The 13,643-nt window shown below is 44.3% G+C and overlaps 1 protein-coding gene across 4 annotated transcripts in view; it reads left to right on the top strand.

The window, feature by feature from the left end:
• The first annotated feature begins 731 nt into the window (after nucleotides 1-731).
• TMEM108 (transmembrane protein 108) overlaps nucleotides 732-13,643 on the top strand; it is a 315,682-nt gene continuing 302,770 nt past the window's right edge. For 3 of the 4 annotated variants that reach the window (XM_004419362.2, XM_087430561.1, XM_004419363.3), the window contains exons 1-2: nucleotides 732-798; nucleotides 7,463-7,581. The gene's annotated coding sequence lies outside the window, so the exon portion shown is untranslated. Of the gene's footprint in view, nucleotides 799-6,653; nucleotides 7,289-7,462; nucleotides 7,582-13,643 lie in introns of those variants that run through there. The other variant, XM_087430560.1, reaches the window with a different exon arrangement.

Genomic DNA, 13,643 nt, shown 5'->3' with positions numbered 1-13,643 from the left:
ATGAGGAGCCTTCAGTCCCCACTTCTAGTTTCCACACTCCAGCCACCTAATTGGCACAGGTCGCTGCCCCACAGATGAAGGGTGCGTGATGTGGGGACTAAACACGCCTTCCCTCAGCCAGTGACCAGACTATGAGCGTCACCAGGACACCTCATGTTTACTTAGTCACTAGAATGCTTTCCATCACTGGAGGAAGGAAAAGAAAAGGTCTAGAAACTTTCAGATAACACGGAGCAGGAGCTATAACCATCATTTTCTGACAACTGTTCTTAAAATCTTGCTACTCAAAGCGGGGTCCTCAGCCCAGGAGCAGCATCATTACCACCTGGAGACTGTTAGAAAGGCAGACTCTCAGGTCCCCATCTCAGATTTGCTGGATCAGAATCCTCCATTTAACACAATATCCAGGTGGCTCCTATTCATATTTAGAATTTGAGATATCAGCTCATCTACTAATTGATCAATCGAGCGCCACGCAGTCCCCGAAACCAGAGACTCAGCCCTTTGTGCACTCCTGGCACCCGCTCCACTCGGTAGCAACCGAACCCCCAGGGACATCGGAGCGGGTGCTGCCGAGGGCAACTTGGTGATTGGCTGGCCCGGCCACGTGACCGGCGCTGGGCCTCCCATGCTACCGGATTGGCTCTCGCGGACGCTGACGGACGGGGCAGGGGAGGGCCAAAGCCCGGTCGGAGGGGCGCGCGCGGGGGCGCGAAGGCACGAGAGCGCGGGTGCGCGTGCGCGAGCGGCGGGGCTTTCTCTGGAGCCGTCGGAGGGAGCCGGAGAGCCTCTCCCCAGGTAAGCGCCGCCGTGGGGCGGCCCCCTGCCCCTCCGTGACCGAGCGCGGGCGAGCAGGGTGGGCAGAGGTGGGCAGGGCGGGGAAGGTCTGGGGTCCGCCCGCCCGAGGAGCCCCCTTTCGGGGGGCGGGGTATGCAGACCCAGCCTCAGCCCCGCTCCTCGGTGCCTCGGTTTCCCTTTTCCTACTCTCTACTGCACCTCCCCATTTTCCTCCCCGCGGTGACGGGTCCTCCGAGGGGAGTTGCCCACCTGGCAGCCTTGCCTCCGCCTTTGTTTCCCGCCGGGAGGGATGCTAGTATCGGCCCCCTACCCAGGTAAAGAGGGGGGGCTGGGGTGTCACGGGCGCCGGACCTGGGCTGGGGCCGGGGAGAAGATGGCTTTAATGCAGTGGGACCTGTCACATGTGAGAACGAAGAAAAAAATGTACTGTCACTTTGGGCAAGCCGCGGGACTCGAACTAATCCGGCGGCGGCGAGCACAGCCGAATTCCTAGCGCAGCTGTGCGGGCAGGGTGGGGGCCTGCCCGGTGGACCGAGCCCAGGTGCTGCCGGTGGAAGGCTGCTCTGAACCCGACTTGCACCGAAATTGGACGCTTTCAGCCTGCCGAAGAAATCCAGAAATTCGTTAAGAGGCGAAAAAAATTTTTGTTTTTTTTTTTTAAGCAGTTGGGCACTGGTGGAGCAGGTCTGAATGAGAGGCTATAAAAAGGAATTACAGTTATAGCGAAAATGTTGACTGGTAAATTGTGAGGAGAGAAATGCCTGCAGTGAACTGCAGACCAGACCATCACACGGAGATTCTTCTTCAAGAAGATATGGCTTTTTTTGGAGGGGGGAGGATGGGGGAAGTGGTGGTAATCTCTGTAAACTGAGGTTTTTCCGGGGCTGCCCAAGCAAGTAATTACTTATTACCAGCATGATAGTGGGCGGTAGGAAGAAGGGGAGATCAGGTCTAAATTACACCTTTTCAGACCTCTTTAATTCTTTGAAAAGTGCTTGTTTCAAGAAGACCATTTAGATGCCAAAAGCGATGTGTGTGTGTGTTGGGGGGGAGGGTATGTCTACTTTAAGTCGTACTTAAAAAAGGGAGGGTGTATGAGAGGCGTCGGGTCCCCCCCTCACCTTAATTTCCCCAGACCTGCAATAGCAAGGGCATACTGTACCTCTTAAAATGTAAAAAGGCTCTTCAGTTTTCTGCTTGTTAACTAATTTTTTGGATGTATCTGGTAGTCTACTTGGTAAGAAACGGCTCTACTAACTGTCATTGGGAAGATTTTACTGTATTCTGGAGTTTTGCTGTTATCCATTTAGAGCTTATTCTGGTATGAAATGGATAAGAACCTCCCAACCTGTTTCCACAAGACATCCTGATCTGGCTTCAAAGCCCCTTCTTCCTCTTGCCTTCTCCATACAAAGTTTTGTTTCTTTAGGAAACAATGTGCATTTTCAAACATTTAAGACACACCTCATACCTGTGAAGTGTCTGCACTTGCTAAGAAACTAATTGACTTGGCAAGTTAAAACAAATTGAAGAGGGAACACTCAGATTTGTTAGGGGGAATCAGAACTAACATTTATCACCTGCAGCACATCAACTTTTGGTGGTTTTCCGAGGTGAATGAGAGTAAAAGAAGTTGCTGCAAAGCTTGTTGGGACTATAACAAATGACCCTAGTAAAGTGAAATACAGATTGTCGCCTGATAGACTGGAACATTAAGCGCATTAGCAGGAATAATTTAAAAATTTGTCAGTAATTTGTTTTTTAGCTGGTGCACGATGGGGGGAGGATGGAATTCTGAGGGTGGAGTAGGTGGTATAGTTTGAAAAGGTATATGCTTATGTTTAGGGAGAATGTCATTTTTGTTATATAAACTACACAAAGGGTGTGCAGTGTTTATGTTTAGCCTGTGGAAGGGAGGCCAGGGTTTTGAAAAGGTTGAGAGACACTTAACGAGGTTACACAGGGAAAACAGAAAGATTGGCAGGCTTAGTTCATCTTGAGGGAAGCAATGTACCTTAGTGACCTACGGGACAGGTTTTATTCTCTGATTCAATAAAAGCCCACTAGTGTTGCTTTCAAAGCAACAACAAGATCATTTCCTTTCTGTCGTTTCTGTCCCCTGGGTCAGGGACGGGGAGGATGGAGAGCGAGTGAGAGAGATTAGAGTCCGACCTGCATGCCTAAGCAGTAGTGTCCTTTGAGCAGGATCTGTGTCACATTGTGTAAATATAAGAGCCCTCACGTTCAGAAGGGTCTGAGCACCTTCCCTAGGACACATGCTGTAAGGTAGAGCTGGATAGCATCGCCACAGGTGGGGACACGGGTGAGATCATCTGATACAGAAGCACTGGGGGAAGAAGAGAGCCAGGAAATGTTTAATTCAGTGAGGCTCTGCTGCTTGCCTTTGGAACCTTGAGGCATTTCCAGGCAGAGCTGCCTCATTATTGGCTAGCCTGGCGAGGCTTTATATGGCTCCCAGAGGACTTGCCCTTCACGACGGAGGCTCCTGTGGCGGGTCTGTGTCTCAGGTTGTAAGCATCCGTTATGCTTGTAATGTGCTCTAGAAAAGAAAGGCTCACAAAGACACAAATCTAGGCTGCCGTGCTTTCAGGTCCTTGGCTCAAGTCACCCATAGGCTTCCAGTAAACAATTTGTGCCCTCCCTACCAGTAGATGGCACTGCTGTCTCTGGGAATTCCTGGAGGAGATGAAATATGGAGCTGGCAAACCAGCAGTGTGTAGCCTCTAGACTAGAACATTTTGAAAGGCTGTATCAGCTCTCAGTCTAAGAGAATCTCAAAAAAAAAAAAGTTCTGAAAGCCAGGACTGTTTATATAAGGTGGGAATAATGAGTGTTGTGGGGATTGGGGAATGGGTGCAGTTACTTTGCTGGTTGTGCGTAGGGGAGAAGGCAGAGGGCAAACTGACAAGTAAGCATCGTAGCCCAGGGTTTGAAAACACTGGGCATACATGTTAATGGAACGTGAGATTGAAATCATGATTTGGTCAAAATTCCCAACAACTTCATAGTTTTCAATTCTTTGCATGTAAAACTAGTTTACACAGGTAGACAGGACTATCGAAATAAACATGTGACTTTTAAACCTGATCAGTATCCAATAATTACATGCTCCGAAGATAGTGGTAAGAGTATTAGTAAAAATAATGCTGGTTAAGTAGTTACTATGCTTCAGGGCTGTCCGCAGAAGATAGGTCAAAGTTATTCTGAATCAGTTTCTTCTAAAACTTGAAAATTCCTAACTAGTATTTTAAGATTTTCTTAGCTGATGCTGTCCTTTCAAGATTGTATTAACAATCCAAATATTGAACTTTGGTTTTATTGACCTTATTATCCAGGATTTATTTATCCATTCCCCTCTTTTGAAATAGCTATTCTTTGTTACTGACTGTTCTTCAAGATGGATTTTGTAGCCATGGTATTTGAGGGAAGTGAGTGCTGTTGCCAGTGAGGTTACAGTGTATTTGAGGGCCTCAGTTTTGACCCTGCCAGAGGTGTAGGATGCTGCCTCTGGGTGTCATTACCCCAGTCACCTGCTTCCTGCTCTTCCCATCCTATGGCTCAGCTTATTTGAGGTTTATTTCTGTCTCTCTTCAAGTGAACTGATGAGCTGGTTTTTACTACCAGTGCTGAATCCTAAAGTCCAGCTGGTACTATATGGCAGTAGTCACAGCAGTCCATTAACATTGCCTCGTTATGTGACCTCAAGTAAATCTCTTTGCCTTTCTGAACCTGAGTTTTCTCACTTGGTCCCTGGCATTGTTGAGGTGGTGCATGTCTCTTAAAATCCTTTCCAAGTCTAAAATTCTATGGCCAGGTGATTCTCATAAGGTGTTTCTGAAGCCTCTGAAAACTCTCGTCTAGAAGGTTTTTTCATACTGTGAGCCTAGGGCAAAAAGAAATCTCACTAATGTTTCTTCCCAGAGAAATGACTGTGCATTGTCCTAGAATCCTAATGATTCCGAGTTGCAAGAAACCCTCGAGATGGTTTAAGTCAACTTTCTTATTTTATAGACAGGGAGTTTCAACTCAGAGCTGAGTGACTTGACCAAGCTAACACAGGTAGTTAGTGGCAGAGAACTAGTTAGAGAACTAGGACCCAAGCTCGAACTTATCTCAGTCTTCCCTTCTCCAATGCTGCCTCTCTTCATCTGCCATCAGGACTCAGAATATGCTGTGTCTACAAGGCTGGAGCCAAGAAAATTCTGAGTACTTCCTTAATGGAGGATTTTAAAGCCACGGTATGAATAGTGTTGAGTTTGGGCAGAAATTCAAGGTCGGGCTTTGTTTTTGCAGCTCATTCTTCGCTGACTGATCATGAGCAAGATTCTTTACTGTGCATCCTTGGGTTTTTAAAACTTTTCAGTGTACTGTTTCCTATAAGAAAAAGCTTTCATCATCCTAGGAGAGTCACTCTCCAGTCAAATGTTCTTAAATTAGGTCCATGGAACTCTGAAGTCTGTGTAAATAGAAGAGTATTTCCATGTAATTGGCTTCCTTTGTAATCTTGTATATTTTATCTTACACATTTAAAACATTCTGAGAGGGAGGTCTTGAGGCTTCAACAAAGCGGTCCATGGTGCAAAAATAGGGTAAAAATTCTAGAGTAGGTTGTGCCATAATGGGAGAATTTTTGAGGAGCTAAAGACACTATGGTGGAAAAGGGTTAGGGGGTGGAGTACAGAAGGAAACCCGTAGAAGTTCTTAGAATATTTTACCTTTATTAAATGTTTAAAATTGCTCACTAAATGAAGATGCTAATAATAGCATTTTACCCATCTTAAATTAGTAATGGATAGGCAAGTATTGATTTCCCTTCATCATTCCTCAATAAGTACTCTCTAGTTTCACCAAAACACTTTCAAATTCACGTTGCTTTATTGGAGATGATGTGCATACTAAGAGGCTTCTTTCTCCCCCAGTCTGATTTGATTTTCAGAGAGTCGATGCTTTTCTGACTTACGACTTCGAGTTTCTGACTCTTGTCTTTCACTTCACGGTCCTGCATTCATGTTTTACTATAAACTCCTAGGACTTACCATGATCTCAGAGATCAAAATAATTTTTGTGTGAGGGATAAAAAATCTTGAGGCTCTTCAAGATGATTTGTCCCCGGCGTTTACCACAGAAACCGCTGCTCCTTCTTGGCTGATTATTTTATTTCCCTGTTCTATTTGCAACCCCAAATTCTCTTTTTCTAATTGTCTCCAAATAGGAGTGATTGAGAATTTGTACATATTGAAAATAAAAATTCTTGTTTTTACCAGAAGGTATACAGAACCTTTGTGTTCAAGTCACAATGTTCAAGAACACCTGCTTGAAAATGTCCTGAATGGCTGTCCTGTGACACTTTGCCTACATTTGGTACCATGGTGACCCAAGCTGGTGAATGCCACCTTCTGGTACCTCTTTGGGTATGGGCTGTAATAGTATTTGTTCTTGCTTTAGAAGAAGAGTAAAAATTACCCTTCTTCACAAAATCATCAGTTGAGTTTATGTAATAACAGAAAATTAAATTTCTGCATTCTAATCCCAGCACACTACTGAGTTATTGTGAGATTTGGGGGACATCATTGACTTTCTGAGTTTGTTTTCTTGTCTGGAAAAGAAGAGGAGAGAATAGTGACCATGTAAATTCTTTCCATTTTCAGAATCCTGTGACCCAGTGAAATTCTATCTGGTACCTAGACTAAACATATCCTAAAAATGCTGGCTAGTCGGGAATTCATTTATAATCAATTAAAGTCGATGCCAGGATAATTTTTGATATGTACAAATCACTTTGTGGTTTACAAAAATATTCTCTAATTCTCTATCTCTTTTTTACTTAAAGTGTGATCAGAGAACAGCAGCATTGGTATCCTTTGGGAGCTTTCTAGAAATGCAGAATCTCAAGCCTCGCTCAGAACTTGCTGAATCGGAATCTGCATTTTATCAAGATGCCTGGGAATTGTGCATGCACATTGAAGTCTGAGAAGTGCTGCTTTGTCTCGTTTTGAGTCTCACATTGACCCTATGAGGGAAGCAGGGTGTTGAACAGATAAGGAAACCAAGAAGCCAAGACTGAGTTGTTAAGTAACTAAGTCAGGGTTATGGTGCTAGTCTCACCCAGAACTCTAAACCTAGTGCTGTCTTCTTGGTTGGGCTGGAGCCAGCCTCATGTGGTAGAGACTGACTGCTAGCTGCCCAGCAGCCCACTGGCTTAGGTGTGGCTGTGTGACTGAGTTCTAGCCAGTAGAACGTGAGTGGAAGTGGAAAAGTGTTGTGATCCACTTGTAGGAAAAGAACACGAAGAGAGAGCGCCGTGTGAGTTCTTCCATGCTGTTTTTCACTCCTAGCTGGCTGGAATGGAGAAGACGCCTTTGGGCAAGCTTGAAATTGTTTTATAGATGGCAGGACTTTTGTCAGCCTGAGTGCCCGGATCAGTGCATCAGGGAGGGCCACCCCACCGACTGACCTGTCCATCTGTCGAGTATGTATACAGGACCCAGAAGTAAACTTTTACTGAGCCTGAGCCATTATGTGTGTTTGGGTCTACGTGTTAAGCTCTTAGCCTACTCTAACAAATTCGCTTGAGCGGTGGCTTGGGGTCTGAAGTTGTGGATCCTTTGACCTAATGCATTCATTCGTTTTTCTTCTTTGGCAGTTGGTGATCAATTGGTCATAGTCCAACATGCAGAAGTGAGTGAGTGGTGAAAAGCAGCAGAGCTGATGGGTTGTGAGGATGTAAGTGCGTTCGAAGGCTCTCACACCCTCTACTCCAGGGTAAGTCAAAGTCATTCCTGCTTTTGTTTTTCTGGTTTTACTAAGTCATAGAGGCTCTTGTCTCTCTAGCCTCTTGGAATCAGTGCAATGGGGTGGCCTGTCTGTGAAAGGTTCCCAAAGCCTTTGTTGATTCAACTCTTAGACACCATGCAAATCAACAATTATGAAGAGAAAACTGTGGTCTGGGTGATGGGATGGAATCTGTGCGTGGAAATAGCTCAACACAGGAATTTTTAGTGAGTTTCTATGGGTTGTGATTTACATAGGAGGAGGTGTTGGGCCTTCCTGAGATAGACTGTAGAGAAGGGAACCAGGCCTTGATTGCCTTTTTCTTGTAGCCGTATCATGTTGTTAGCTCTGCTGGTTCCTATTCCCCTCTCCCAGCATCCTCCTCCTCCATGGATCACTTTGCTTAACTTTTCCTTCGTTAATCACTTTTTTTCCAGGAAGGAAACAGCTTGCCAGAGAGTTGATGATTCCCACTTTGGTGGCTAATAGCCCTAGCAAACATGTGGCTCTGCCCGTTCCATTTTATCTTATCCAGTGTCAGTGAAAGTCACATGTCCTTTCACTCCTCGTCTATTTGCAGTCCCTAGTGCAATGGGTGTGGGCATTGGGAGCATTATAATCAAAGCAGGCTTTAGGTTTTCATTTGTGCTGAAGATTTTTGAGACCAGAAGGAGAAATTCACTTGGTTCGGTATCCCTTCTCAGAGTACAGGTGGAGGTTCAGGAAGAGGGGTGCAAAGGACATCACATCCTTTCTGAGCTCTCCAGCTCCTAGAGCTTAAACTAAAACTAGACTCTTTGAAGAGGAAATTTTAATTAATGCAAATCTCAGCGGAGCTAAAGATGGTTAGGAAAGAGGGACAGGAGATTAAAAGAGTACTCTGCTGAAAAACTGGGTAGAGTTGTTTTAAGCAGCTCAGCTCAATGTTTGACAGATAATGTCCCATTACCCAGCCTCAGACAGAGGGCACTCGGCTGATGTCCTTTGGTGCCTCACGTAGCTCAGTAATGAGTACAATTTACTGAACAAAATAGACAATTAGGGGCTGTAGATCCCTAGAGATTCCCATAAGCATACATCATTACTGCTCTGGAGTGATGTACGTGCTTAGAGATAAGCAAAGCAGAGAAAAGGCAGCTGCAGAGCACGTCAGCAACTGAAGAGTCCAGGTGAGCAGCCAGACCCAGACCGTAGCTCAGGGCCTGGAGGTTGCTAAAGAAAGGACCTGGTCTTTGCTAGGTTTTCTCCTTAAAGGAAAGGACCTGATCTTTGCTAGCTTTCCTCATTTTCCTCTGTGGCTCCCATATATCTTCTATTTTAAAAGTAACTAAAGAGCATAGCATGCCAGAAATAGCACTCATCTGGCATGTTTCTATGTAAATACTGTACAAGGATCAAATCTAGAGGGAACAATTCTTTTGCTATTGATTAGGGGGCAGCAGAAAGTCATGCTCGAGATGCCAGAGGAGCAGGGGTTCTCATCCTTGGCGCTATTGACATTCTGAGCCAGCAGGTCTTTGTGATGGAGGCTGTCCTGTGCTTTGTAGCAGTGTTTAGCAGCATCCCTGGCCTCTACCCACTAGATTCCAGTAGCACTCCCTCCACAGTTGTGACAATCAAAAATATCTCCAGACATTGCTGGTGTCCTCTGGGGGGAAATTGCCCTGATTGAGAACCACTGCTGAAGGAATACAATGATTTATTCCTGCTCTGAGTTTCTCTGGGACTGTATTTTAATCATTTAGCCTCATTTTGCTACAGTTTCCCTATCTGTGAAATAGACACAGCATTAATAACTCAATAGCCAAAGGAAATGATGTACACAGTGTTGTGTGACTACTTGGGGGCTCTATAAATGCTAAGAAACAGTACCTGTCTCTCCAAATTTCCAAGACCCAAGGGTCACTCTTAATCCTCGTGAAGGCAGTAACTGAGGAACAGTGAGAGTTTGAGGATGGGCGAAGGGTTAGTGGTATGGGAATGATGGGCAGTACTGGATTCTGATTTTATCTGAAGGCTTCCTGTTCTAGTTCATTGCAATAATGTATTCTGGGTGAAGGCTTTTTTTTTTTTTTTGCAAAGTTAAGAGAGGGGAGCATGGAGGAGGCAGAAAGAAGGCTGATAAGGAGAGCAGTCAAGGAAATTGCTTTTGATGGGGTCATCTGTTAATTTTAAAGTGATTCGTGTAATTAGACCAAAGGACATAAAGAAGTAACCCTCAAAAGAAGAATATCCTCTCAGGTGACTCTAGAACAGATTTTGCAGGTAATACAATAAAGATCAGAGAACGTTTGGAGAAATCTGTTTTTATTCTAGAACCTTTATGTAGCTGTTTCTTCTCTTTGGGAGTGTGGAAAGAGGTTATCTTCAACATATGCTCTTTGAGTGATAAATAAAATTTTTAAATATGACGCATGTTGTTTTAATAACTCTTTTAGACCTCTGTGTTGGAATGGTGAAAGAGGCCGTGACTCTCACCTAGACCTGGAGTAATCATGTTATTTTCATAGAAAGCCTCAGCTGACTCTGAGATAGGGCTGGTGCAGGGATTAGACATGAACTGTCCTGGCAGGGTTGAGTCCAGCCTTGCTGTGTTTCTGGTCCCTGTAATTATTAAATACACTCACAAAGTTTACAACAAATGCACTCTATCTTGGATGCAATATGTGGAGAAGCCATCTTAGACAGTTAGCCTTGTTTATTTACCTTCTGTCATACATTTATAATCAAAGGTTTTAAGCAAAACTTGTAAGAATGTTTGAGAAGGATTGTATGTACCTTGAAGAAAGAGACACTTCAGTGTAGCAGAAAGGTGACAAGTGAAGGAAGCTCCTCTTTGATGGAGGTGCTGGTGTTTGAGTGCTGAAGGTTTTACTCTAGTGCTGCTCCAAGTGTGGTCTGGACCATCAGCATCCGAATCACCTGGGTACTTGTTTGAAATGTTCAGACCTGCTGAATCAGAATCTCTGGGAGGGGGCCTGTGGTCCAGCAAGACCTCCAGGTGATGCTGATGGACGCTAAAATTTGAGAAGCACTGCTCTTGTGGTTTCTGATGTTGTAACATCTTATGAATTTTGTTTGTGTGTTTGTGGTGGAGGGCACTGAGAAGGTATTTTTCCAGATGTTCAAAAGGTATGTAAGATTTTCTTGTGGTAACCTCTTAGATCATTTTCCCAAACCATGATCTAAGCCTTATCCTGCATTATCCAATTCAGTAGTCACCAGTCACATGTGTCTATTTAGGATTAATTAAAATTTAAATAAAATTGGAAATTCAGTTCCCTGTTTGCATTTGCCACATTTCAGTGCTCTGTGGCCACATGTGGTTAGTGACTACTGTCTTGGACAGCACAGACATAGACCATGTCCATCACCGGAGGAGATTCTGTTGGACCGCACTGCTTTAGTCTGTAAGAACCCTATTTGTTGGAAACTCACATTTGTAGTGATAGTGTGCTCCTGTTATAACCAGACCTCACCTCATTTAAAACAGAATTGCATTTTGGACTCGCCATCCTGGGGAGCTTTTCAGTCTGTGAGTGTCTCTTGGTGAACTTTTTACCTTGCTGCAGCATCTGTCTGTTCCAGAAAGTGCGATGGGCCTGTCTCTCTGACATAATCAAGTGTACTGCCTCTAAAATATTTGTCCTTTAATCCAAGGCTGCTGAGCTGTCTCGTTCCATTTGGTCTCTCCCGCCCTGACCCTCGATGGTGAAGCTTGTTTGTGCAGGGTGTCTCTCTTGATATTGCTTAGGGCTTAACAAAGAGTCTGGGAGAGGTGGCAAGAGAATTTTCACCACCCCTTCTTCCAAGCCCCAGCGTGGCTCAAAAAAGTGTTTCATAAGAGGGTATTAATTCACAGGCTTAACCCCTGAGGAGTTATCCCCTGAAGAATTAATCTCTAACGCAAATTTTCCAACAGACATATCACAGCACAAATTTAATAATTAAGCCCTTTAGCAACATGGAAGAGTTTTCAGTTGATATTATCTATTACTATTACCAGTATTAGTTGCTCAGAAATTATCATAATAAGAACAAATGAAAAGATGTGGCAATAAAGATACAGTTTTTAAAAGATGTAATTTAAATCTAACTGAGCCCAAGATTGTTTTTCGTGGTGGAGGGAATGAGAAGAAGGAGTTTGTGTGCCGTGAGTATTATTGCTGGAGAGGAGAGGAAGGAGGTGGTGGGGGGCTGAGACTGATGGCTTCTGTGGGGTGCATTGCTTGTTCTCGCACTGCCCTCGTCTCTTCACTTTGCCTTTTCCTGCTATTGTCTGCCTTGAATGTTGGAGGGGGCCCTGTGTTTCTCAAGGAGGTGCTGTTAATGTTTTGATAGAATGATTCATCATCATGTGGAAGTTTCCTGTCTATTATAGGACATTTAGCATCCCTGGTGGTCACTAAATGCCCATGTTACTCTGAGCAAGTCATTGAGTAACTAGTATGTCCCCCCACATTTCCAAATAACCTGCGATTGAGAATCATCGGCTGCCAGAGGGGTGAGTGGCCTCTGTTTCAGGAGGAAGGAGTAATTAGAGTTGGGGAAGGTGCAGGTGCTCTGAGGGGCTGGCTCATTAATTTCTGATAAGACCTGCCCTTTTCCTAGTGCTAGAACTTCCTTGGGAGCCAATTTTATTCTATAGGGATCAGAAGAATCAGGTTTTGCCAATGCAAAACTTGGCCCCGAGCCTTGAAATCAACCCAGAAGTCGTGGGGGGAGTCTGTCAGTGCCACTGAGGGTGGAGAGATTACTGAGGCTCCCATGGGATGCTGGATCTTCATTCCTGATTCACTGTGGCTGAACTTTCTACATCTACTTGAAAGTAGATTGTGGTCTATATGTGGCAGTGATCTGGGAGAAAAAATGCAAAAAGAGCAATTTACAGACAATCTAAGGGAGATAGGCTTTGCCAGCCATTTCCTTTCTTTCTGTGATTACAAATATTGGTAAAGTAGCCCCTAAATTTGTGGGGTTATATGTAGTTGGGAGATCTGAGATTGTTTATAGTTAGTAAAGAGAAGTGTAGCACTTTCAGACATCGTGCTGTGGGGCCCATATAAACATCTTTGATCATAAGAACAGAAACTCATTGAAGTTACCTTAAGAAATGGAAAGCTTAAGTAAGGATGCATGAGAAAATAAAACAATGTCAGACACATGGCCAAGTGTGGGAAGAATCCCAGAGTCCTTTCAGGACGAGAAAGAGCCATAGTCTGGCCAGAGCTAATAGAGACAGGACCTAACTCAGGACCAGAAAGATTGTCCCCATCTGTTGCAACTCCAGGATGTGTCTGCACTAACAGTGGTTGGTCAATCCATATTCTTCTCCACCATTAACATGGCTCAGCATTTCTATTTTGGCTTCTTCTCCTTATGTCCTTCTGTTCTTGCTTACCCTTTTTGTCCCCCAACCTAACTGATGATCTGTGTATGGACCAAGAAAAAAAGGAATATGATAGTTCTGTAGTAGCTATCATCCCTATTGGTCAAAGTTCTTATACCAGGAAATCTTAGGGGTACGGATGCCCACTCATGCTCCAAACAGCTGTGGCCTAGGGCTGTTTGCTTCAATAAGGACTGTGATCCTGGCAGTTTCTCTAGAAAGGAGCAGTGGTGGGGTAGACTGATAGAACATGAGACCTCTCTAGTATAAGGATCCTGAATTCTTAACTCCTGGAATCAATATAAACAGTATTTGTGGTGTATGTGTATAATAACGAATTGGAAGATTATTTGCAAAGTTTACATGTTCAGTAGCAATTGTGAGAAAGCCTGAATCCCTTCTTTTGAGAAGACTTGCTGTGCCCCAGTGCCGAATGGTAGGGAAATTGCTGGGTTGGATGATTGGGAAATGAGTTATGTTTTCCACATGGGTATCTTATTTTTTGCATCTGTCAAATGTGATTCTCTCAGCCACCCATGTATCCTACAGGAATAATGGCTAGGTGGCTGTCTAAATGTTGAAAGACGTTTTGACATCTCTGACAAGTGTTGTTCAACAACTGGGTTGGTAAGATTCCAGTTCTGACAAAGGAAAATAACTTGGC

This window comes from Ceratotherium simum, chromosome 5 (genome assembly GCF_057802395.1).
Source record: "Ceratotherium simum simum isolate JZ-2026a chromosome 5, ASM5780239v1, whole genome shotgun sequence".
Lineage (NCBI taxonomy): Eukaryota > Metazoa > Chordata > Mammalia > Perissodactyla > Rhinocerotidae > Ceratotherium > Ceratotherium simum.
Note: the sequence above shows the minus strand (reverse complement) of the source record. Positions and strands in the feature narration are given on the sequence as shown.